Source organism: Gossypium arboreum, chromosome 9 (genome assembly GCF_025698485.1).
Source record: "Gossypium arboreum isolate Shixiya-1 chromosome 9, ASM2569848v2, whole genome shotgun sequence".
Classification (NCBI taxonomy): Eukaryota; Viridiplantae; Streptophyta; class Magnoliopsida; order Malvales; family Malvaceae; genus Gossypium; species Gossypium arboreum.
The window spans coordinates 60,134,888-60,162,201 of record NC_069078.1 but is presented as its reverse complement, the minus strand read 5'-3'; the positions used below and the strand labels follow the sequence as shown (position 1 = coordinate 60,162,201).

Sequence of the window (27,314 nt, the reverse complement as noted above, 5' to 3'; positions counted from 1 at the left end):
CCCGGTTCAAGCCACTGCCTCGTTTCACTTTTCTATACATACACATTGTCTAAACTAATCATTAATTTTCGAAAAAAAAAACACATTAATTTCCAAATTAATTAAATTAAAAAGCGTAATGTGTGAAATTTATGTTTATATTTTTTAATTTGAGTTTTATTCTTAAATTTAATTATTAATTTTTTAAAAAGAATTAAATCACTTTTTTAAACTTAGATATTAATTAAAACATTTTTTTACAATAATGACATAACATGATTATCTATATGTACTTTATACTGACATAACATTATTTATTTTATATGTCACGTTAGTAAATAATTTTAAAATATAAAATATTTAAAATTTAAAATAATATAAAAATAAAAAATAGCATAAACTACAAGTGGATTGTCATGTGATTCATCATGTATAAAAATTTAATATTTTGATTCAGTATTTCCATTATAAAATAGAATTCAACTTTTTTTAAATTGATAATTAAATTAGATTTTTTAAAAAATTTAAAATTAATTTTAACTAAAAAATATCAATTTGACAAAAAATTGTAAACCTTAAAAGATTAAAATTAAAATTAAAATTATGCCCTAATTAAAGTGGAAGACAGCATTCGAACTTATCAAAATAAATTTATATTAATATTAAGGCTAGTATTTAATCCCATGGGGTTTTTAAAAAATTTATGATTATATTATTTATATAATAAATAAAATTGAATTTTGTTAATTAATAATATTTTTCTAAAATTTTATTAAATGTTCAAGGTTGCCTTTTAAGTGAACCATTTAAAATTATTAAAATATATTGTTCGAAAATTTTGAATCGAGTCTTTATATTTTTGTTTTCAAAATTTAATTAATCTACTTTTCAAGTTTTAAAATTCAAATCCAAATCTTCGTCTATCATTTACAACGTTATTTAGTCATGAAGTAAATTCACTAAGATATCATAACTAAACTCTCTAGTATATACCATCACAAAGTAACTTAAATTTATGTTTTAACAAATAATATTTTCATTAGTGTGTTACCCTTATAAGATATCATTAATCTCTTTGGGTCAAATATGTTCACCCTATATGATATTATTTTATCTCATCGTCGCCATTGCATATTCCATAATGGAAATTATTATTAATCATAATCTTGCAATGCTTGTAACGCCCCAAAATTTTAATTTTTGATTTCGTGTATATGTGGCACACAAGTGTGTATCTGCTTTAGTGGTTAAGTGTTTTAGATGTGTGTGTGAGATCCTAAGTTTAAGCTTTACATTGGCAAATTTTGGTATTTTTATAAATAAAGCCTTAACCTTGTGCAAAGGGCTTAAGTTTAATTGTTGGTAAATTTATATCAGAATGGGCTTGCTGGTCTGGTGATTAAGTGGAGTGTTGAAGGTCTTGTGTTCTAGGAGTGTTCAATCGGTTAACCGACCGATTACCAGACCTGAAATAACATTAACCGAATTAACTGACCTTTCAAAAATTTTAACTGTTAACCGAACCGAAAATTTTTCGATTAATTCGGTCGGTTAACCGAATTAACCGAAAATTATATGTTTTTAATTTTTAGTTAAAATAAGTATAAAATTAACCAAATTAATCGAATTAACCGAATTACCCGAATTACCCAAATTAACCAAATTATTTGTATAAAATTATATGTTTTTTATTTTTATTTTTAATTTTATATTTTTATTTTTATTTATTAAATTATTTGTAATTTTTATGATTGGGTTGGGTTGGGTACTTGGGTTAATATATATTAGATTGGGTATTTGGGTTTATGTTGGATTGGGTTTGAGTGAATAGTGGGCTATTTAAATATTATAATTTATTTATTAATTTTTTTGGTTAAATCGAAAAAATTCGGTTAATTGACCGGTTTCAAACCGAATTAACTGTTAACCTAAAACTCAAAAAATTATTAACCGACCCCAGACCGAATTAATTCGATTAACTGACCGATTAATCGAATTCGGTCGGTTAAACAAATTTTTTCAATTTTACCCGAATTTTGCACACCTCTATTGTGTTCAATTCTCTGTGATGGCGTGGAGATAGTATTTTTGCTCCAATTTCGGTTAAGAGTTGTGTTGGGGCAAAATTCTGAGTAGTTGTGTTTTAGTGGGTTAATAGGGAGTGATTTTAGGAGATAATTAGGGAGAGGTTATCAGAAAATAATTTGATTATCTTTTTGTTGCAAAAATAATAATAACAGAGTTTCGGTTTTCTCTCCAATTCCCCAAAATTTTCTGATGTTTTCTTCTTCTTCTTCTTCTTTTCTCTCCTCTGTCGATTCTTTCCTCTAGTTGCTCCCGAAATTTTCATTATTTTTTCCCCTTCCGTTTCTTTCCTTTTTTTTTTTTTCCAATTGATCAATTGTTCATCGTTGGTTGTGTGTGTTCGGTAAGCAACGGTTTTGTCTATTGTTAATCGTTCTTGGTTAATCTCTAAAAGGGTAATTTATTTTTGGTGTTTGAAGTTAATCAAGGGACTGGTGCTTTTGAATCGACGATGTGATTGTGCGAAGTCGTGGTTACTCAAGCGAGGTAAGGGTTTTGTTAGGTTTTTAGTCGAGTTTCTTTTGAAATTGGTTGATTAAAAACAAATTAAGTGATTAATCTGGAGATATGTTGGTCCATTTTTAGGTTCTAGAGGCTTAGGAGTACTTATGCACCAGAAACGATACCAGGTGTGTACCCGAAACGCAAAAAATGGATTCGATGAAAAGTTGAAATTGCTTGCTGTCGAGAAATAAGAGAAATAAGAGAAAATAATGCAAAAAAAATTGTAAAGAAAGGAAATAAGGGTGTTATAAACTTGGAAATCAACATTTTGCACTAAAATTGTTTTAGACAGCAGCAGTAGTCTAACTTTGAAAAATCATCAAAAATAGTGAAAATTGAGTTAAAGGTTGAATAAAATATGAAATTAAATTTTATTGAGTCTAGTTTTTCATGGAAGAAACAGTGTAAGCAATGGAATTGTAAATTATGAGATATGATAAATTTTGTGAGACAAAGTCAGAATGATTTCAGGTTCCCTTATTTTGACTTTGGAAAATCATCAAAAATTGTAAAAATATTAATTAGGGGCATAAATTTATATGTTTAAATCCTTAATGAATCTATTTTCAAGAGAAACAAACAGAAACATCATACAAATTTCGTACTAAGAGATAAATGATTTTTAGTAAGGAAAGGTAGAAACTGTCAAACAGTAGAATAGGGATAAATTTGAAGATTTTACTGTACTTATTTGAAAAACTATAAATTCTAAAAATTTTATGGTAGAAAGGTATTTGAGTCTAGTTTCAAAAACATCAAGCGATCTTAATTTGGAATTATGTAGCTTAAGATATAAATAATTTAGTGACAACGACTCAAGTAGATAGCTTTGAATGAACATATAAGTAAATAGTGAAAACATGTATGAATTTTTAGCTAGCATGGGTTACATTAAAAATGGATCACACGGCCAAGGCCAATTTAGGCCGAGTGGACCACACGGACAGATCATATGGGCGTGTGAGCCCATTTTTACCGAAATGTTTCTAAGCTTGCACGGGTCGCCCAAGTCGACTGTGAACCTATTGTAAGGTCGGTAAGCACTACTTAGACCCCCTAAATGTGTGAAATTAACTGAATGATATCTATACTGAGCATGTTAATATCTGAATTGAATATATGTACTGAAATTTGATAATAGCATATCATCCATTGTATGTTGCATTGCATTGAGTTGGGGGTTGTTATTTGGAGGAAGTGTACTGAAAGGTTTTAAGCCTGATTTACTAGCAGCTCAGCTGCAAACTACTGTTTTGTGCCGTATTCGGTACTACTTGGAGTGTAGGGATGGGTGGGTTGATTATATCCCCACATGGAGTGTAGGGTTGGATGGAGATGGTGTGTAGAGGCTGGTTAGGTAGAATTTTGCTATTGGATAACTGTTGTTGCTACTGATATTGTAATGGGCTAAGGCTCTACTGCATTTTTGACACCGTATTGAGATGGGCTAAGGCCCAACTATCACTGATACTGAAAAGGGCTTAGGCCCAAGACTATTCAACTATGCACCGTGAATACTGATTGTTTGTTTGTTTCTACGGGATTACACACTGAGTTTACGTAAACTCACCCTTTTTGTTTAATGTGCACAGGTAATCCCCAGACTTAGACAGATCGGTGCGACAGATGACTCAGTAGTGACTACAGTAATTTTTGGACTTCATGGTTTTTAATTTACGATTTATAATTTGATTATTATTGATTATTTGGTTTGTAATTTAAAGACCCTCTGGGACTTTGGTTTTAAATTTGGGTTTTTATTTATTTTACTTTATGGATTTATACCTGCTGGTCGTAGGAAATTCGGTTTTCAAAAAGTTAAAGTATTTTCTAAACGCATGATCACTTAGATTGTTTTATTAAAGCTTCCGCAACGAGGGATGCTTCAAAACAAATATTTTAAATGAATAAAGACGACTTCCTAAGTTCTAACAAAGGTTTACTAAAGATAATAACATGGAATATTTTCATTGTAACAACGAGGTTTCAAAAACACTATCGTGTGACATTGCCAGATACGGCCATAACGTCTAGGCCGAGTTTGGGGTGTTACAATGCCAGTGAGAATATATGATTTACTCTTTAAATAAGCTGTGAATTGTACTATTGTAAGTGAAGTCGTGTCAAACATAAATCATGTACCTAACATACCAACTTTTGACTCTGATACCAACTGAGCACATACTTTCAATATATCAAATTATATGAGTTATATACACATAGTCAGTCACTTACTCAATATTAAGGTAAGTTACAATATAAACATCGCAAATGAATGAATCCATAAACATATCCGAGATAAATTTAACTTGGGTGTTATTCGATGTATTGTCAATTAAGAAAATCATATATGTCTATATCTTTCTGAGAGTCATCCCTTCTGATACATAAGACCGAGTATCTCCCCTATTAAACTTGATAGGCAACGTAATAGTCCTTTGAATCAATTGCTCATTTTTTTTTCTCAAACTATGAACCATTTATATTACTTACTAATACAAGTTGTCTTTTTGCATCATAATTCATCCCTATGATGCAACTTATTAATTAGTTAAAAATTAGGTAATTAGTGAGCCAATATGTGTTTTGTTCATTTTGTTTTTTTATGCAAAAGTCAATAAGAACAATTATAAAAAAAAAACTATGGAATTTTATTACTCAATAATATGTTTGAAAAATTATAAGCATAAATGACCCTACACTAATTCGATCAAAATGTTTCTTTTGTTACCTTAGAAGCTACCATATATTCAACCTCTATAGTGGAGTCAACAGTATAACTCTTGTTAGAAAAAATAATTACAAAAATGAGTTTTGTTGCATGGTGAAAATTTAAAATTTTCATAAACTTTAACCTTTGATGTGTTATCTATGACAATAAAATTTGCCAAATTCAAAACTTATGTTTCGGTTTAGCGAGATCTATCGATTTCCTAACTTTCTACCAAATGTTATTCTCTGCTATTCTCATACCCTTGATAGGGGTGAGCAAAACTTGATTCAATTAAAAAAAAAATCTAATTTTTTTTCGAATTTCAAGTTAATCGAATCGAGTTATCCAAGTCAACTCGAATAAATAATTTAAGTTTCGAGTTTGAAACGATTTGAATTTTAAAATTTGAATAACTCGAATAATTTGAATAAAAGTTTGGTGTAAATGCACCTTTGGTCTCTATCAATTTTGAAAATGAGCAATTTGATCTCCTCTCAACAAAAATTAAAAAAATTTAAATTCAAAAATCTATAAAATTTCAAATTATATATATTTTTAAAACATATAATTATTTTTAAAAAATTCAAAGAATATATAAAGAAAGTTAAAATTTAAAAATTTTATAAAATAATAATTTTAGGACCTAAATAAGTTAACTAATAATTCAAGTTTATTATACTAAAATATTTTTTATTATTTTTCTTTGAAAAAGTTTTTAAATTTATATGGTTTCAAATTTATGTTCTCCAATATAAAATTAGTTATACTACAACAAGATTTTAGTTTAACATATTTAATTTTTTAATTTAACTCAAACAATTTAACTCGATTCGATTTGATTCAAATTTCATTTTACTCGACTCGATTTGAAAAATTACAAATCAAGTTAGGATAATAAAATAGGACTCGTCAACTCGATTATCTCAAAATTTTTTCACTCAATTTAATCGAACGCTCACCCCTAACCCTCGATTACTAAGATAGTAGACTCTTAATCCTAAATTGATCACAATATAAAAACTTCAATTTTCCAGTGAGAAAATTAATTCTCTTTATAATAACCAAAACTTAAAAACTCAATTACTCACAAAATTAAGAATTTATTTGTCTAATCAATTTCCTTAAATTTTGATAAAGTAACCACACGTGTGTGTGTTTTGGATTCCCTTAATTCTTTTATATAGAGAAAAAATACAAAAATTTTACTAGAACAAGAAGAAAGAATAATAATAATATTTTAATAGGAAGTTATAACGCTACTAGGATTCCTATACGGTGGGTGACATACACACCTAGTGTGTCACCCATCATTATTAAATGGGCTTACTGAGTCATTTATTGTATTGCTACAATTATGTGTCCAACCTATTTTTAAATAAACCAAACTCATATAATTATCTAACTTAATAATCAATTTTTATTATCAAAATATTATTTTATTCAATTAAATTATTTTTCAACTTAAGTTTAATTTCTTTAAAGTCATGACAATTCTACCGTATTAAAATTTATGAGTAAATAAATTTGATCGTCATGCTTGATAAAATTGTGATGACAAATTAATTTAATATTCACTTCAAACTCAATTGTTTAATTAAAATAAAATAAATTAATTTATAAGTCACCTCTTATTCCTTTTGAGAAAATACATTTACTATGGATAGCAATGCATGCAATCTATTTCTCTTTTGTCTTTTTTTTTTGGCCTATAGTATCGGTTCTAAATGCAATTCACACAAAATTGGGTTGATCTAGTAGAGGGATCGATTGGACCTACATAATTAGGGTTTAAATAATTTATAATTAAGTTACAACTCTTCGTTTATTACTTGCAATATTATTTACTCAAAGAGTTAATCCACTAAAAGTACCATGACTAATCTCCTTATTATATACTGTAACACCCTTAATCCGAATTCGTCGCCGGAATAGGGTTACGAAGCATTACCAAAATTTACAAGTCAAGTAACAGACATTTCACAAGCATTTAACATTCAAATCAAATTTCAATCAAATTTAATCATATAGTCTCTTACATGAGCCCTCGAGGCCCAAATCATACATTAGAATCAGGTCAAGACTAAACCGAGTACTCAAAGAACTTTTCGTAAAATTTCAAAATTTCCCCAAGTGCAGGGGTCACATACCCGTGTGGTCAGGTCATGTGGCTCACACGGTTAGAGACATGCCCATGTCTTAGGCCGTGTAACTCTCTGACTTAGGTCACACGGCCAAGTCACATGTTTGTGTGCTAAGCCCTGTGTAAGTAAAGGGGTCACACGGCCAAGCCACACGCTCGTGTGCTAGGCCGTGTGATAAATTCTGAGCATTCTATTTTGACATTTTAAAGATACAGGGGACACATGGCCAGGCCACACGCCCATGTGTCACACACGGATGAGGCACATGCCCGTGTGGACGAAAATAGGTTGTTTTCCAAGCCACATTTCTCACCACCTATACCAACACTTTAACATATTCACAAGTCAATATAGTCATTTAAACCAACTTAATCCAAGTCATATACATGATATTATACCTCATATAACCAAATATATAGATTTACTTAAATTACCATGTTCACTTATATACATATTTGATCAAATAAGCTAACTTAATTCGATCATCAATATGCCAATATAATTTTTTTATCAATCAACCATTTCAAGCATATACTATACATGTCCATCACTAGCCATTCCAATGGCTAGTTATAACTCAAATATTTACATGCCAACATTGGCTAATTAACCTATACATGCCATTATAGCCATAATTAATTTACCATATATACCAAGATGGGCCAATAGATAGTGTGAGTGATCTCCGTGGATGACCTCCCGTTCTTTCTAGCGGGTTTTTTCCCATCCCTTTAGGGACCATTTACCCCATGCTTCCAATCCAACGAGCTTCCGAATTACTACAGAACAGGGAAAATAAAACAGAATAAGCATATTATGCTTAGTAAGTTTTTATAACATGGTAATAAACTTACTATTCATTTAAATTCAATATAAACATACAAGGCATATTCGGTCAACTGAATCACAAGCCTTAACACATATCTTTATCACCTGTGTTAATTATACATTCCATTATAACATCATGAAACATATGTGGGCTCAACAATAATCAGATTTCCATATTCATATGCTTTTCACATCATGTATTCATGTAACATGTACAAATCATATCCCTGTATTTCAAGTTCAATTTCATAATAATTTGTCTTGAGCTCAGATTATTCCATATTGGAACTTTATTCATTAAATCATTCGAAATATCAATGTCACACAAATAGTACACTCAATGTGTACAAATCTATAATCATGGATGAACATATTCATCAAATAAATTCCACGTACAGATATCATCATCTCATATTTCCATATATCATGTATCATCATTTTCATGTATTTCAAGCAGATACGTGTAATAATTCATTTTCTATTCATATATTCTCATGCCAGGATTTTTTTTCGTTGAATTTATTTGAAATATCGATGGATACACGGGTAATACACTCGAGGTGTACAAATCAAGATCCATCAATTCATATTCAAGGGTACCCGTTAGCGCACATAACCAGGGAGCACACTCTCGAGCCACATATCAGGATGCTTAGATGAGCCATGTAACCATATAATAGGACACTTATCTCGGCAAATCAAGAAACTCATAAGAGTTTTACTCAGGAAGCTCATAAAGCTTATCAGATATCTCCGAAGAGATAATATCAGGGAGCACCGGATAAGGTAACAGGGAGTTCAAGCGAGCCACATCAGGAAGCTCACAAAGAGCTGCGTTTGTATTTGCAACGTATGCAGGATTACAACAGATCGCATAACAGGACACTCACACAAAGCTGCGGTAGAGCGCAACACATGCCAAATCACTACCGATCAAGATGCTCGCAAGAACTATATATCAGGATGCTCGAGAGGGCTATATCAAGATTACTTGTCCGAGCTAAATATTGTCTTCAACATATGCAGAACCACATTCAAATACAAGAAATCACGTATCCATCGACTTTCATTTATTTAAATGGAATTCAACATTTTTCAGGTATTATCGGGCCTGTAATTATTTCATACATTTATAATATTCACAGTATTCAAATAAACACATTTCACATTCATTTTCAAGCATAAAAGTAACATTTTTATCATTTATCATTTATCAGGCATTATCTTTTATCAGGTTTTATCGGATATGTTTTCTATGTCATACATATATGATATTTATATAATTCACTTACACATTATCTAATTCAAGCATATAAATATACACAATTTAGTTAAACAAACTTACCTCGACAAATATTCGTGTACGTAAAATCTACTAATCCGATATTTTTCTCTTTTCCTTGTTCTAACTCCGAATTTGGTCTATCCGGATCTATATGAGTAAATTTAACATAAATTTAATACAATTTAAACTCAATTCAGTCCAATTCACATCTTAGGTAAAATTACCGTTTTGCCCCTAAACTTTTAATTAATAACGATTTCGTGCTTAGGCTCAGAAAAAGGAGTTCATGCAATTTAATCTTTATTCCAAGCCTAACCAAAATTTTAGTATAGCATTTACAACACTTGTATTTCACAAAATTTATAATTTTTTCCATAACTTTTACATCTTTTCAATTTAGTCCTTAAATCATGTTTTCATCAAAATTCACTTTGTAAAAATTGTTTATCTAACAACAACCTTTCATTTTCTACCATAAATTTAAAAATTTTAGCATATTCATCCACGTAAAAATTTTCATACTTTGATAACTTTACAAATTAATCCCCAAAATAGCTAGATTAAGTTGTCCCGATCTCAAAAATATAAAAATTACTAAAAACGGGACTTGAATACTTACCTAATTTGGCCAAGAAAGCTTGCTTTCTCTTTCCTAAGGTTTCCATACAAAATATTCGGGGAAGATGATGATAAATGATGATATTTTCATCTTTTATTATTTATCATCTTTATTTTTTTATCTTTCCAATTTTGTCATTTTTTTAAAATTTATTTTCCATGGATGAATCATCATCCTTAACAACTAAGTAGTTTTAATGGTCTAATTACCATATAAGAACCTCCAATTTAAATTTTTATAGCTATTTAATCCATTCAGCTATTAGAACTCAAGTTTTGCACTTTGTGCAATTTGGTCTTTTATCAAATTAAACATGTAATCGATAAAATTTCTTTACGAAATTTTCACACAATATTACTATCATACTGTAGATCATAAAATAGTATTAAAATAATTTTTTCTTTCCGGACTCGAATCTGTGGTCCCGAAACTACTGTTCCGATTTTATTAAAAATGGGCTTTACATATACCATTACGAAAGTAACTTAGATTTATACTTTATCCAATGACCTCATTATTAGTGTGTTACCCTCATAGGATATTCTTAATCTCTTTGGGTTAAATATGTTCACCAAATAGGATTCTATTTTATCTTATAGTTACCACTGCATCTTCCACGATGAAAAATATTTTTACTAACAAATAGTAAAAACAATTATTTGTCCTAAATGAATAACCTGTAGCCATGTTCCCTTTGTCATAGCCCTTACAATGCTAGTGAAAGGATGCCATTTACTATTTGAACGAGTTAAAATTTCCTTATTGTAAGTAAAGTGATGTCATATATAAGTTATATACTTGACACACCAGTTTTTTACTCTAATAACAATTGAGCATATGATTTTAATATCTCAAAATATATGAGTTACATACACATAGCCAGTTACTTACTTGGGATTGAGGTTACGAAATCATAAGTGAATAATACATAAATGGGTATAGGATAGATCCAACTTGGATTTTGTCCAATGTCTTATCAATCCAAAAAATCACATGTCTCTATTTTTTCAAGAGTCCTTCGCTCTGATACCAAATACAAAATATCTCTTGAATCAGACTTGATATAAAATATAATAGTCATTTAAATCAATTGCTTATTTTTTATTTCTTGGATTACGAACCATTTAGATTACATACTAATATAAGTTACCTTCTTACATCATATTTCATCCCTATAATGCAAATTATTGTTAGTTAAGCTCTAAGTAATCATCAAGCCAATATTTGTTTTACTCATTTTGCTTTTTGTGCAAAAGTCAACGAGGACAATTATATAAAACATAATATTTTCACTATGAAATTTTATTAACTAATCCATTCAAAAAAATTACAAGCATAAATTAAAAAATAATACACTAAGGACCAGAAATCACAACAATCTCGTCTTCAAGTCATAATGTGTTAGAACATTAAATCATGTGGAAAATGGTTACCTTTCGTGGAGTTTACATGTAATCGTTCTATATATTCTTCCATTGTTATTACTCCATTTAAAATTGTTATGGTTTTAACCTATTAACTATCTTAGATTTAATTCCTTTACCTTTGAAAGAGATTATTGATTTAGATTGTGAATAAAAAGTTGAGTTGGTGAAAAATTCATGAGAAAGTTCACAAATCTCTTGAAAGAAAAGAATAAGACAAATGCACAGACAAGTCTTGTTTGAGCTTGGGGATTGGATTTTGGTGCATATGAGAAAGGAATGTTTACTTTCCAAAAGAGAGAATAAACTCAATTAAATAGGAGATGGACCATTCAAGGACTTGAAAAAGGTCAATGGTAATACTTATCTCATTGACTTGCTAGGCAAATCAATGAAAAAGGAAGGCTTTGTTCATTTTGCTTTTTATGTAAAAGTCAATGAGAACAATTATACAAAAGATAATAATTTCAGTATGGAATTATATTAACTAAACTGTTAAAAAAATTACAAGTATAAATAACAAAATAACTATACTAAAGACACAAAATTACAACAATCTCTTCTTCAAGTCATAGTGGGTAAGAACATTAAATCATGGGAAAAATGGTTACCATTTGTAGAGTTTACATATAATCATTTTATAATTCTTCCATTGGTATTACTCCATTTAAAATTATTATGGTTTTAACCTATTAATTGTCTTAGATTTAATTCCTTTACCTTTGAATGAGATTATTAATTTAGATTGTGAATAAAAAGTTGAGTTAGTGAAAGAGATTCATGAGAAAATTCCCAAAGCTATTGAAAAAAAAAAAAAGAATGAGCCAAATACACTTGTACGAATAACAGGCACATCCAAGTCTTGTTTGAGCTTCATAATTGAATTGTGGTGCATACGAGAAAGGAATGTTTTCTTTTCAAAAGAGAGAATAAACTCGTTTCAAGAGGCCATGGACCATTCCAAGTACTTGAAAAAGTCAACGGTAATACTTATCTCATTGACTTGCTAGGTGAGTATGGTGTCAATACCTTAAAGTTGTTGATTTTCCCTGTTTTATTTTGATACAGGTTTGGATTCGAGGATGAATCCTTATCGAAGGAAGGATGATATAAACCAAGGGAGTTAAAAGAGAACATCAAAACATAAATCTTTTGAGTAGTCCAATCACTAGAAGTAAATTGTTTCAATTAAATATGGCATAATGATAAATTTAGCCTTTAATGTTTCTATATTTTTGTCAATTTAGTCATTCTTCTTTTGTTTTAGCTAAATTTAGTCATTAACCTTTCAAAATGAGTCAAATTGCTTTTCTTTAACAGAAATGCTGACTAAAACATTCATCTTTAAATGATGTTGGCGTAGCAACCTGTGTGGTAGTTCATGAACACTTCATGTTGACATGATATTATTTGTCTTATATGTTATATCAACAAAAAATTTAAAAATATTAAAAATATATAAAAAATTCAAAAAAAATTTAAAAATTAGCATGAAGTACTCATAGATTGTCATATTGGCTACCAAGTTTAAAATTTTAACATTTTAGTCAGTATTTTCATTACAAAAACATCAATTAGGCTCTTTTTCAAAAGGTTTATGGTCAAATTTAGCTAAAAAAGAGTAAGAGCCAAATAGACAAAAGATATTTAATGGTATAATGTTAAATTTAACTTCTAATAATTAATAGAGTCCAACTTGATACAATACTCCTAATGAGTGGATCCTTTGGAAATCCCTTTAACAACTAATTGCTATTCTTTAAGCACAAATTCTAGAATTTTATTTATTTAAGAAATTAAATATTTATTTATTCTTTCAATTAGAGATTTGATTATATAAACTTATAAAATTGAATATTTAATTAATTTTAAGAGTTTTAGTTATTTGTTTATTTATTAAATAGAGTTATGTTATAAATTAAATTGTAATGCCGACTTTTATATTATTTTTGAGAGTTTATATTCTTTTAAATTTTATCATGTAAGTATCTATATAAAGGAGGCTTCGCCAATACATTGGATACAATCAAATAAAGAGAGTTTTCTTTTTATTGTATGTTAAAACATATTGTGAGAATTAAAGTGATTCTTTTCTTGATTATTTGGAGCATTTGTTTACTCTCAAGTCTTACAAAATTGCAAGTTTTCAAGTTCTCCAAGCTTATTTATCGATGTTTCGAGGTATTTTTATCCAAGAAATTTTAACACCTTTTATCTGGACTATTATCAAACCTAACCGAGACATGTCACATTAGATATCGAAGATATCTTCTTATGTTTTTGAACATTTTATTCTAATTAAATTCTTTATAAAATTTTATTTTATTATTTTAACTTCTATATATCATACTATATAACCAATTTTGGTTCCAACATACTTTTAAATCATTAAACTCTCTTTTATTTTATAATATAATATATTAACCATTATTGAGCATTGAAATTTCAATTCATTTTATCAATTAATCATAAGATATTTGTCGAAACCATTTTTAAAGGGAGGTTTGAAAAATGGGGTTCGACTTTTTGAAAAATGAAAATGGGAGTCGCCACCAACCTTTTTAGGTGTGATTGGATCACCTTTATAAAATATTTTGGTCTACGAAATTCAAGAAAACAGTTCGGAGTCGGTTACGCACAAGGAAGGATTAGCACCCTTGTAACGCCCAAAATTGGTACCAAATTGATTATTTATTGTCCCGATGTCGAAAATTTGAAAAGATTTTAAAATTTGAACAATTTAAAGTTGAAACTTGAGATTCCTTTGTTCAAAGTATACAAACATCACATCCAAGATGTTAGGACACGATGTTTTAAATCCTCGTAACTAAAATTATCTCATGATTTTGAAAATTTATTAAAAGGATATTTGGTTATTTAGTCAAACGAAAAAATCGCAACCCAAAGACATGTTAGGGCACTATTTTCCAATTTCTAAACACCAAACATTGCCTTATTTAAGAAAAAACTTTTTCAATTAAATGAAATATATTTTTAAAACAATGAATAATATAGAATTTAATAAAAAATAATTTGATATAATACTAAAATTATTAAAAATAAAATATAAAAGAGAAATAAAAATCAAGGAGATAGGGATTAAATAAAAAAGGTTGAAAACGAAGATGAACAAAGAATAAATAAGAACAAACCGTAGAAAATAAGAACGCAAGAGGGAGAGAAATTTGAGTGAATGCTCTCAAGAATTCTTATTGCTTCCCAAAACTCAAGTGAAGTCAAGTTGTTTTACAATGAGGGGAGAGGCCTCTATTTATAGTTGAGCCTCCCCAAATCCAACGGTACAGATCAATTACATCAATGGTTAAGATTAAAAGGTATCTACAAATTAAATCTCTAAGATTACAAAATCATATCTTCTAAGATTGCATTTCATATCTAAGATTGCAATCATATCTAAGATTGCATATCATATCTAAGATTGCATATCATTGAAGATTATATTTCTATATGAGTCAAGCTTGTAGATGGACCTTAAATCTATTCAAGTAATGGGCCATTCCGATCGGGCCAAATTATATTTGTAATTCTAGACTGAACTTGGACTTTGTTTTTTTTTAGGGTTTATTATATTTTTGTTTTTGGACTTATTTCTGGGCCCGCAAAATTGAGTGTCTCATAATGCCTTATTTGCTCATTCTTTGTGTAACAGGAATAGAGCAAAGACTATAAAAGGACCAATTTTTCCCGGGCTCGCCGAGTCTTGAGTTCTTGATCCTTGATCTTCTTTAAATGGCCTTTTGACTGCTTCAATCTGCTTCATTGCAACTCAAGAAGGCGATATCTGATTTAATTGATCTGCTCCCCGTCTAATATAGAGACACCAAATCTGTTATCTTCGATCTGCTCCCCGTCTAATACAGAAACGCCAAACCTGCTTCTTCAACTTGTTCCCTATAAACACAGGGATGCCATACTGAAATCTTCAATCTGCTTCGCTGTAAGCACAGGAATGTCAGATCTGCTATGTCTTCGATCTGTTCCCTATAAACACAGGGATGCCATGCTGAAATCTTCGATCTGCTTCGCTGTAAGCACAGGAATATCAGATCTGCTATGTCTTCGATCTGTTCTCTGTAAACACAGGGATGCCAAATATGCTATCTTCAACTTGTTCCCTATAAACACAGGGATGCCATGTTAAAATCTTTGATCTGCCTCGCTGTAAGCACAGGAATGTCAGATCTGCTATGTCTTCGATTTGCTCTTTGTAAACACAAGAATGCCAAATCATCTTGGATCTCCTTCAGTGTAAACATCCGAAGGTTAGATCTGCTATGTCTTCGATCTGCTCTCCGTCGAATATGGAGATGCCAAATCTGTTTCTTCAAATTGTTCTCTGGCAATACAAAGATACCAAATCATCTGTCTTCGATCTGCTCTCTGCCAATACAAAGACGCCAAATCATCTTAGATTTACTTCAACGTAAACACGTGAAAACCAAATCAACTACGTCTTCAATCTGCTCCCTGCCAATACAGAGACGCCAAATCATCTTAGATTTGCTTCAACGTAAACACGTGAAAGCTATGTCTTCGATCTGCTCCCTGCCAATACAGAGACACCAAATCTGGTATCTTCGATCTGCTCCTTGACAATACAGAGACACCAAATCATCTGTCTTCAATTTGTTCTCTGCCAATACAGAGATGTCAAATCATCTTAGATTTGCTTCAACGTAAACACGTGAAAGCCAAATCAGCTATGTCTTCGATCTGCTCCCTGCCAATACAGAGACGCCAAATCATCTTAGATTTGCTTCAACGTAAACACGTGAAAGCCAAATCAGCTATGTCCTTGATCTGCTCCCTGCCAATATAGAGACGCCAAATCTGCTGTTTTCGATCGGCTCTCTGCCAATACAGAGATGCCAAATCTGCTATCTTCGATCTGCTCTCTGACAATACAGATACGCCAAATCATCTTGGATTTGCTTCAATGTAAACACGTGAAAGCCAAATTAGTTATGTCTTCGATCTGCTCCCTGCCAATACAGAGATGCCAAATTTGTTATCTTCGATCTGCTCTCTGCCAATACAGAGATGCCAAATCTGTCATTTTTTATCTGCTCCCTGACAATACAGAGACGCCAAATCATCTTGGATCTGCTTCAGTGTAAATACTTGAAGGTCGATCTGCTATGCTTTAGCCTATTACCCTACCGCTAGGGGTTAAGGCGCACCAATCTTTATTGTCCTTGAAGGACACAACTCAGATAATGTGTATGAATTCATGCCTATTGATTAGGATGCTTATGATTAAAATGGGTCAAATACTCTTAATTAAACCTGTTATAATGTAAAATGTTTATGAATATAACCCCTATTCAGACGTCACTACTCATTCTTTCATCCAAGCTCATCCTTATTTCTCTCGAAATATCATTCTTTACTTAGCCCATGGGTTTGTACCATTCTTCAAATGCTATGACCCATAAAAGATATTTGTAAGATAATCCTCTCTTAAGATCGAATCGTTTGATTTGTCCAATCATCATTTTGGACTAAAGAAAGAATTTTCTCGAGTTCTTTCAAACCTCACTTACGTGAATTCTTCTAACAATTGTTCTATTTTAGTTTCTTGTATTATCTAGAAATTTCCAGAGTAATGAGCAAAACTTCATTTGTGAAAATTATTTAGTTCATCTATCATTATTTTAATGCAACATACTTTAAGAATATTGGAAAATGAATTTAATCTTGAAAATAATTGATTTGAATAAATTTGTCAAAAATACAAAGGAAATTAATCTGAAAGCCTATCTTTGAGAAGAAAAAGAATCTAAAGATAGCAAACAGGACAAAAGTTAGATGCCCTAGATATCGCCGCTTGAGCATTTATATGCCAGCTCCATGAAGACTTTTTTGAATTCAACATGTGTTTAAAAGATCCAAAGTACTTTGTTGATGCCCCAATATGCAACGCGCTTCACTCTTCATTGAACCAGATATAGCAAGATTACCGTGTGCTCTTCAAAATTTGAGCTACCCTTTCGGGTTTTCAACTCAAAACCCCTTTGGTCACAAGGCGCCCTTTGCGGGTTTTCACCTTGGCCTCTCCATTTTTTCTTTTCTTTTTTTTTTCTTTTCTTTTTTCCTTTTTTTTGAAATAGAAGTCCCAAAGTGCCCTTTGCGGGTTTTCACATTGGCTTCCCTTCTCCTTTAGACAAAGTACTCTTTGACCGAGTCCGAATTCACTGGATCAAATAAATTCTTCCTATCTATTTCTTGTCAAAATTAGTGCACCTCTAGAGAAAGCCCTCTTCACAACATATGGCCCTTTCTAATTCGGCATCCTTTTGCATGGGAAGGATATCTTTCAGCACAAGGTTTTCTTTATGAAATTCTTTTGGATGAACCTTCTTTGTCATAAGTCTGTATCATCCATTTTTGGTACATTTGCTTAGGATGAATACTTTCAAGTTAAGTTTACTAGAGGTATTCAATTCTTGACTTCATCAAAGCTTGGAGGAAAAATCTTGATTCATAAACCCATGAGAAAGGGATTGCCCCAGCAGCAGTCCTGGCTGTTGTCTGTCAAACCCTACAAAAAAATGGTTCAATGATTCTCAGCAGACAAGAATGAAGTTGTTGACTTTATCCTTCAACCTGGAAAGCTGAGGTACAGATATTACTCTCGGAGAATACATCCCATCATGACTAGATGATGTTTCTAAAGCATCCCTAATCTTCATAAATTGCCCCCAACTGTGAAGCTGCCAAATGAGTGTAGTAAATAGGAGCCACAACAAATATGGCTGTGGTGCTCCTTTGACACATATAGGATAAAGAATGAACAAAGTCTTGTATATCATCAGTCAAAAACCCAACCTGGCCTAAGAGAACATGATAGTGGGTTTACCTCGTGATTCCAATCATTCCAGCATGGGTACCAAGGTAAAAATCATTGTTCTTTGGATGGCATACTTTGTTGTCAATGACAGTACCATGTAGCACATTATCAGGAGATTCCTACTGAAAAAAAACTTGGTATGATGGTTTTTCATACAACAATAACCACAATCTTTAGGGTTCCACTTCTCATCAAGGAACTTGCAAGCCTCAACAACTTGATCAAAACTTGATTGAATTGAGACTCGCTAACCCCATCCCTGAAAATAATGATTTGATCAGGTTTCCTCTTCCCTGAACTTGTATAGAAGTCTAAGAGAGCTTCCTTCATGATACTGTCATCCACTTTGTTAGAAACTGGTTTTGAAGAAAAAATCTATCATTTTAAGCTTCAGAGACTGCGTACGGCCTGATGCCCCATAGCTGGAAATCAATGGCCACTGCTTGGAGCTAACCATTGCAGCTATTGACGGCACATCAGACTGCTCAGGAATGCCAAACAATGCAGCCATTCCAAGGATGATGGTTGGAACCTTTGAAACAACTGGATTTGAAGTTTGTTTGCCCCAGCGTAAGCATAGAGAGTAGGCGGTAGTTTATTATGCCAATTTTTACCAGTCTCGGTTATCTTCTATAATTTATTTTTTCTTCTTTTTCTTTTCTTTTGGCAACCTTTGTTGTACTGTGGTATGTTACATTATCTTTAAAAATACTGCAAACTTTTGGCATTATGCAGTTATATATAATATTTTTCTTTTTTTTTTGAAATGGATGACTTTTGACTTTGTAATATTGACATATGAAGCTATCTCCACATCTTAATAGAGTAATTGACGTCCACAAAGATGAGTCATTGTCAGCTTGAAACTTTTGACGAGTTCGGGCCCATAATATACATGTCCCATAAGTCTTGAATCCTTTAAATTTGGCATTCATTGTACAACTGATGCGATCCCTTTCCATGGTGGACCAACAATGCCCCAAAACCTCATGTTTATCTTGGCAATTGCAAATCCTCCTGTATGCGTCTTTGGACCACATTTTTGAATTCCCATAATAGTCTCAACAAGGTCTTGTCTTATCTCCTCAGTTAATTCCAATTTCGTAATCTTTCCTTCCTCTAAGGCTATATTTCCTACCACCACTTCATGGGGTATAAACCATTTTCAACAAATTCAGAAACAAGTCACAATTTCTGTCACCTTCAAAGTACTGAGATTCCTCTAAACACATATCGCACTTAAAAGGAACTCTGAATCTGTAGTATTGTTGCTAGTGTCATTGATATCTAGGGATCTATGATAGGCACACAAAAGAATAACAAGGAATAAATGAATTCAAGAATGACTATTTACATGAAATGAAAATTTATAAAGAATGCCAAAGGTCAAAAGAATCAGAATGAAAGAGTATTTACTCGGATAAATAATAAAAGTATGTTTTATTGAAAATAAAAATGTCTGAACATGAGCCCACTTCTCAAAAGAAATCTCATTACTTCTAGGCTTTAGAGCAATAAGAGTGTTCTGAATATTACTCCGTAAAATTCCTAAAGATTACAGGAAGTTCTTCTGTAGTCCAATTGTTTAAAGAACTTCCCGGTTCGTAAGGGCGAATGCCCTCAAGGTTTCTTTGTTCAGTCCCTTCCTCATTGATGATTTTCATTTCCAAACACCCCCTTCTCCGGGTAATCTATCCCTCCTGACACAAAAGTCGAGGATATGTAAGGGAACATCGTTAATTCCCATTCAACTTCTTTTTCACTCAGCTGTGACCCTCTTCTCTCTCTCTCTCTCTCTCTCTCTCTCTCTCTTTCTTTCTCTTTTTGATAACTTTAACTAATTAGAGTCTTTTTATAATTTTGAATGCAAATGATGCGATGAGATGCTATTAGATGCAAATGCATGAATGAAAAAGGATATCGATTCTGATTCAGTTTCATTTTAGAAAATGTTATTTAAGGAACAAAAATCTTTTCATAAAACGAATTACAAATACGCTTTCGCCCGTAGGCCCAGAGTCTTAGCCCTATCTAATAACAAAGCTAACTTTCGACCATGATCTGACTGTAGCTCATATTGGTGCTCAACGTGCTTGCCCTTTCTACCAGTATCTGTAAATGATCAGCTATCTCTTGAATTTGAATTACGGTTTCACCTATGAAGTAAGCTCTACAGCCAAAGACACCTCCTCCAATGTCTGTGAAGTTGCTCTGATTACTTTGAAAGAAAGATTGGTGAACAAGTAGGCATTCCAGCTTCGCAGCATCCTGCCTTAAAATGATATCAAACATCTTAGTGCTTCTTGAGAGTCTTTAAATTTCTGCCTCCACATAACATTTCGAATTACTTGCATGGGTATCTTTGCAGCATAGCTAATCTCCACTTTAAATATCTTTAAACGATACGGTCTTCTTTAATCTCTTTCTTTCATGCTCATTTGGACTGATAAGTACAACATCCTAAAGTACCACAGTAAATTCCAACTTGTTGCTTGGTAGCGGTCCTATAGTAAGTGAGCCTTTCTACCATCATAAGCAAAATTCTTTCCATCCAATTCAATTTTGTAGGTCTTAAACCCTTACCATCCACGAGGTGACTATCTTCATCTGTAATGGTAGAAGTGTCTATCAATACTCCCCACGCTCATCTTGAATTGTTCATCTATCTTCATGTCAAGCAAATACTGCAATTCCCCATAACTGTTGTAGAACAACTGCTTGGCTTCGTTACTCTATTAATCCCATATTTCCTTTAACTCTTGGAGGTTATTTTGCATCACACTAATGAGAGTGTAGTCCCATAATTCTGATGTGTATCCTTCGATGACACTATTTCCTTTTTCTATCTGGGTTTTCTCTGACCAAGCACAAACGAAAGAGTTGCCCTCCACTTTATTAAGATATTTGTTCCCCATTACAAAACTTTCTAACTCAAAAATCGAACCTTGAATCGACGCATTTTAATGATAACTGACATGCAATGATAACAAAATAAGAAAAACAAGTCAGTGTCACATATATAAAAAAATATATAATAAATAAGAACTTATAAAGGTAGGCACTAAAGGTCATCATCATATTACTTGGGGCAAGCACTTAAAGTTCACTATATGTAGTTCGGTTCTAAAGCAAGGGTACCTGAACCAGTAGATTCCTCGATCCTCACTAATTATAGGCTCATATGGACCAAGTTCGGTTCAGGGGGACACATTTCCCTATGGCCATGCGGAGATGAAAATCTCACGAAGACATAGGTACGGATGTATCCCGGAAGCAATCCACTAGCCCATGCGGAGGTGAAAACCTCACGAAAGCATAGCTTCTCACTCTCACTTAAGGGTGTGACCACAACGGTCATGCAAATGCAATGTGTGCGTAAATAATAACAAACATATGCAACTAACACATGTAAAAATAACATATTTTAAAAATTTTCCAAATTTCCGACATTAAGACAGAAAATAATCAATTTTCGGCTTGACTCACTTATGGGTCCCCAGTGGAGTTTCCAAGCTGTCGAAACCATTTTTTAAAGGGAGGTTTGAAAAACGGGGTTCGACTTTTTGAAAAATGAAAATGGGAGTCGCCACCAACCTTTTTAGGTGTGATTGGATCACCTTTATAAAACATTTTGGTCTATGAAATTCAAGAAAACAGTTCGAGAGTCTACATGCAAGGAAGGATTAGCACCTCGTGCGCCCAAAATTGGTACCGAATTGATTATTTATTGTCCTAATGTCGAAAATTTGAAAAGATTTTAAAATTTGAACAATTTAAAGTTGAAACTTGAGATTCCTTTGTTCAAAGTATACAAACATCACATCCAAAGATGTTAGGACACGATGTTTTAAATCCTCGTAATTAAAATTATCTCATAATTTTGAAAATTTATTAAAAGGATATTTGGTTATTTAGTCAAACGAAAAATCGCAACTCAAAGATGTTAGGGCACTATTTTTCAATTTCTAAACACCAAACATTGCCTTATTTAAGAAAAAACTTTTTCAATTAAATGAAATATATTTTTAAAACAATGAATAATATAGAATTTAATAAAAAATAATTTGATATAATACTAAAATTATTAAAAATAAAATATAAAAGAGAAATAAAAATCAAGGAGATAGGGATTAAATAAAAAAGGTTGAAAACGAAGATGAACAAAGAATAAATAAGAACAAACCGTAGAAAATAAGAACGCAAGAGGGAGAGAAATTTGAGTGAATGCTCTCAAGAATTCTTATTGCTTCCCAAAACTCAAGTGAAGTCAAGTTGTTTTACAATGAGGGGAGAGGCCTCTATTTATAGTTGAGCCTCCCCAAATCCAACGGTACAGATCAATTACATCAACGGTTAAGATTAAAAGGTATCTACAAATTAAATCTCTAAGATTACAAAATCATATTTTCTAAGATTGCATTTCATATCTAAGATTTCATATCATTGAAGATTATATTTCCATAAGAGTCAAGCTTGTAGATGGACCTTAAATCTTTTCAAGTAATAGGGCATTCCGATCGGGCCAAATTATATTTGTAATTCTGGACTGAACTTGGACTTCGTTTTTTTTTGTTTTTTTTTGGGTTTATTATATTTTTGTTTTTGGACTTATTTTTGGGCCTGGGAAAAATTGAGTGTCTACAATATTAATTAAATTAATCAATCATTTTTTTCATTCTTTTATTTGCTTTACTTAAGGCAAGTATATCTTTCATGTTTTATACTTTTATATAATCAAAACATTACCTGACATTTTTTTTTACTAATCAATTACACTAATAATCATATACTTGCAAAAAGGAAAATTCTATTTCATTTGCTTCTTCTCTTTTGTTTTGCTCAGTGGTGGTGTCAGCCTTTGAGTTGACTATCGCTCACCTTTTTCTCCCTCCTATCAACCTTATCTTTCTTTCTTCTCCTCATTTACTCCATGTGATTTTTCTCTTTTCAATTTGCAGATCTATTTTGTGTGTATTTTTATTGTATTTACAAGTTGTGATGGACTGATGACGATGCCTGTCATCATTGAAATTTCATCGACTACCAACAATTCCTCTTGAAAAGTGGATGGCTCTTTGTCAGCTTCTTAATTTATTTCTATTTTGAGGGTGTTTCAGAATAATAAATTATTTTACGAGTCAGTTTGAACTCATATTGTCTTTAGTTTTATATATTTCTTTATTTGTTTTCCATTGTTTAATAAATCTTCGCTTTTAGAACTTTTTATCTGCCACATGTTTTTTAGTCTTACTTATGCATGTAGAATTGCTTTTACAAGTGATTTTAAGGATTGTTTTGTCTTCATCCTCTCCAGTTTGATGGATGCTTGGTTCTTTTTTCGATTTATGCCTGCCATTTTAGGCCATCTAAGGTCGATTTCCTTATCATATTAAGTGCTTACAATCACTCCAGATATGCCGTGCTTAAGTTGTGACAGCCAATTATCAACATGCCATAATGTTTTATTAATGCTGAGATTAAAGCCTTTGTTGTGTCAATGGAGTTTGTCCTTTACGGCCTACAACGAATGTTTATTGTTTTTTCCTCAAATTATATGGTCACATTTCTAGAACAAATTAATGGATTTCCCTTAAAAAAAACCATATACTTGCATATTTTCTCATATTTCCTTCTTATTATTTATCACTTAAATAGCTCACTTAACCATTTTCTTAACTTATTTTGGCATTAATAAATTAATTGTCGAACCATTTGATTTCATAAATAACTTATTTCTAATTTGATACATATACTTAATTAATTTCTCTCATCATATTTTTTTTTGGTGAAAAAAGAACAAAGCAAAATAAAATTACATGGGATATTCAGGGGGAACAAAAATCCTCTCTTTGTCAGACTTACGGAAATCTAACACTTCATCTGGAGGGGACTCAAACAGATGTAAATCCTCCTCTCTTCCAAAAGCCAAATTGGCAATGTAGTCTGCACTATGGTTCTCCTCCTTGGGAATGTATCTTAAAATCCAATGACTTTCTTAGGACAAGATTCGGTGTATTTTCCCGATTAAAGTGGAAGTTGAGCTCTTCGAAACGTTATCATGAATAGCTTTGACAACTTTCAAGCTATTTGAATGAATAATCACGTTGCTATGACCTCTGCGTTGGATGAGTTTTAAACCATCCAGAATGCCCCAGAGTTCTGCATCAAAAATCGAGCAATTTCCTAGGAATCTATTATAACCCATCGCCTAGTTACCTGTGCCATCCCGTACCACTCCTCCAGTAGCTGCTCTTCCTGATTTTTTTGAACAGCACCATCAGTATTGAGAAAGATCCAATCTTTGGAAGAAAGCTCCTCATGGGATAAAGCTATACTATCACTCAAGACTTCTCTAGAAGTCAAAGACGAATGCTTGGCCCAGCACATTGAAACTTTAATGATCTCACTAGAGCTCCATGATTTCATTTGAAAAATAAAGAGATTGCGATTCTTCCATAGTCTCCAAGCTAATAACCCGAAGAGACAAGCCCAACTGATGTCCCTATTAGAAAGTATCAAAGTATCTTGTAAATTGAAAGAAATCCAATCGTGCAAAGAGTTAGAAAAAAAATGATGTTGATGGTTTCTCGGAACAACCTGTTTCCAGACTTCCTTAGCCACTATGCAGTCTCGAAGAATGTAAAAAATATCTTCAAAAGCATGTCCACATATCAAACAAGAGGAGCCAACAACTAAGCCACGCCTAACTCTTTCCACATTAGTGAGGAGTCTCTGCTGAAGAACTATCCAAAAAAAGAAGTGAACTCTTTGCGAACCCGGAATTTTCTACGCTCTTTTCTATAACTCATCTCTAGAACTCTAAGAGTCCTCCTTTAGCACTTTGTATGCGCTTTTAATAGAGAAAGCTTCGGTTGAAGTATGTCGCCAAGACAGCCTATTAGGTCCTTCATCTGGATGAGGAGGAGGAGTTCCCATAATGTGAGCAATAACCTCCTCTGGTAGCCAATTTTGCAAAAAATTAAGGTTCCAATTGCATCTCCTGTGACCAAATCACTAAGCAAATAATTAGTATTAACATTAGCAAAGACAGGTAAATAATTAATCAAAGGTCCAACAGTAGGAATCCACTGATCTTTCCAACACTGAATTTTATTACCATCACCGATAGACCATAACAGATTATCGTGTAGAACATTCCAAACTTTTGAAAGTGACTTCCAAATGAAAGAGCTCTTCGCCTTTTCTATACTAACTAGAAAGGGATCATTCACCCTATACTTAGACCTGAGAACACGAACCCAGAGAGTTTCGTCATCTAAAACTAATTTATAACCAAGTTTTAGCATGAAAGCGATGTTCTGATCCAGTAATTGTCTCATGCCAAGTCTTCAACACCACTTTGGTTGGCAGATAGAGTCCCAACCGACTAACTACATCTTTTTCTTACCATCCGAGGTCCCCCATATGAAACGCCTTACCAGACATTCAATCTCGTCACAAATCTTCCTAAGAATCATCATGGATTGTATGAAATAACTTGGAATGGCTAGAAGAACTGATTGCGCAACAGTAGCTCAACCAGCCAAAAGATAACTGACGAGCATCCTAACTTTGTAACTTCATACGAACTTTCTCTATCACAAAATAAAAAGTGCTATTAGTGACTCTCTTATAGAATAGGGGAATTCCAAGATAATGACCAAGATCATCCACATTTCGGAAGCCAAGTAAATTACTGAGGAAGTTAGTCATGGGCTCCTCAACTTATTTGGAAAAGAAGATATTAGTTTTCCTGGAATTAACCTTGTGACCTGAAAACTCACAAAAGTCATTCAGAATAATTTTTAAAAGCCTTCCATGTTGTTCATCCGCTTTGCAAAATATAACAAGATCATCAGCGAAGAAAAGGTACGAAAGAACCGGCCTAGAACGAGATAAAAGTATAGGTTTCCAAACCCCTTTGGACAAAGCTGATCTAATAAAATGCCCTAACCATTCCATACAAAGTACAAAAAGGTTGGAGGATAAGAGACAACCTTGCCTAATTCTTCTAACAGGTCTAAATTTAGCTGTTGGGACTCCATTCCACAAAACCTGCATGGTAGAGTTAGAAATAGCAAAAACAATAACTTTTTGAGATAATTAGGGATACCTGCCGCTTGAAGAGACGCATCAATAAAATCCCATCGCACCCGATCATAGGCTCTTTCCAAATCTATTTTAATCGCCATCTACTTCCTACTCTTATAGCTTTTCATAGAATGGATAACCTCTTGCGCAATGATAATATTATCAGTAATATTATGCCCGGCAATAAAGCCTGTCTATTCTTGTGCAATAATTTTTGGAAAAATAATCTTAAACCAGTTAGCTATTACCTTTATCACCAACTTGTAAAAAACAAAGCAAAAGCTTATGGGGTGAAACTGAGCAAACTCCTTGGGATTCATAACCTTGGGAATAAGAACAATCAAGGTATTATTAAGCCTAGGGTCAATATCGCCTCCACTAAAGACCATTTTCACCCAATCAAAAACATCCGAGCCTACCGTATCCCACTGCTTCTGAAAGAAAAGAGCATGAAAGCCATCACTGCCTGGAGCTTTCAAGGGAGCCATGTCAAACATAGCTTTTTTAATTTCATCATTAGTAACCACTCTTCCTAAAAAATCAATATCAGTAGAATTAAGTTAAGGAAACCCATTAGGAGGCAAAGATATCATGGGCCCAGGATCTTCCCCATATAATTTTTGGAAAAAATTGGATGCTTCCAACTCAATGGCTTCATGATCAAACAACCAATCACCCAGAGAGTTACGAATAGCAGAAATACGATTATTTTTCCGCCGTTGTATAGTGCGAGCATGAAAAAACTTAGTATTCCTATCCCCCAAATGTAAACAA

General features: G+C 32.3%; 1 pseudogene; it reads right to left on the bottom strand.

Moving 5' to 3' along the window:
* Positions 1-16,017: 16,017 nt before the first annotated feature.
* On the bottom strand, positions 16,018-20,741 carry LOC108455078 (protein argonaute 4A-like; annotated as a pseudogene).
* Between the last annotated feature and the right edge of the window lie 6,573 nt (positions 20,742-27,314).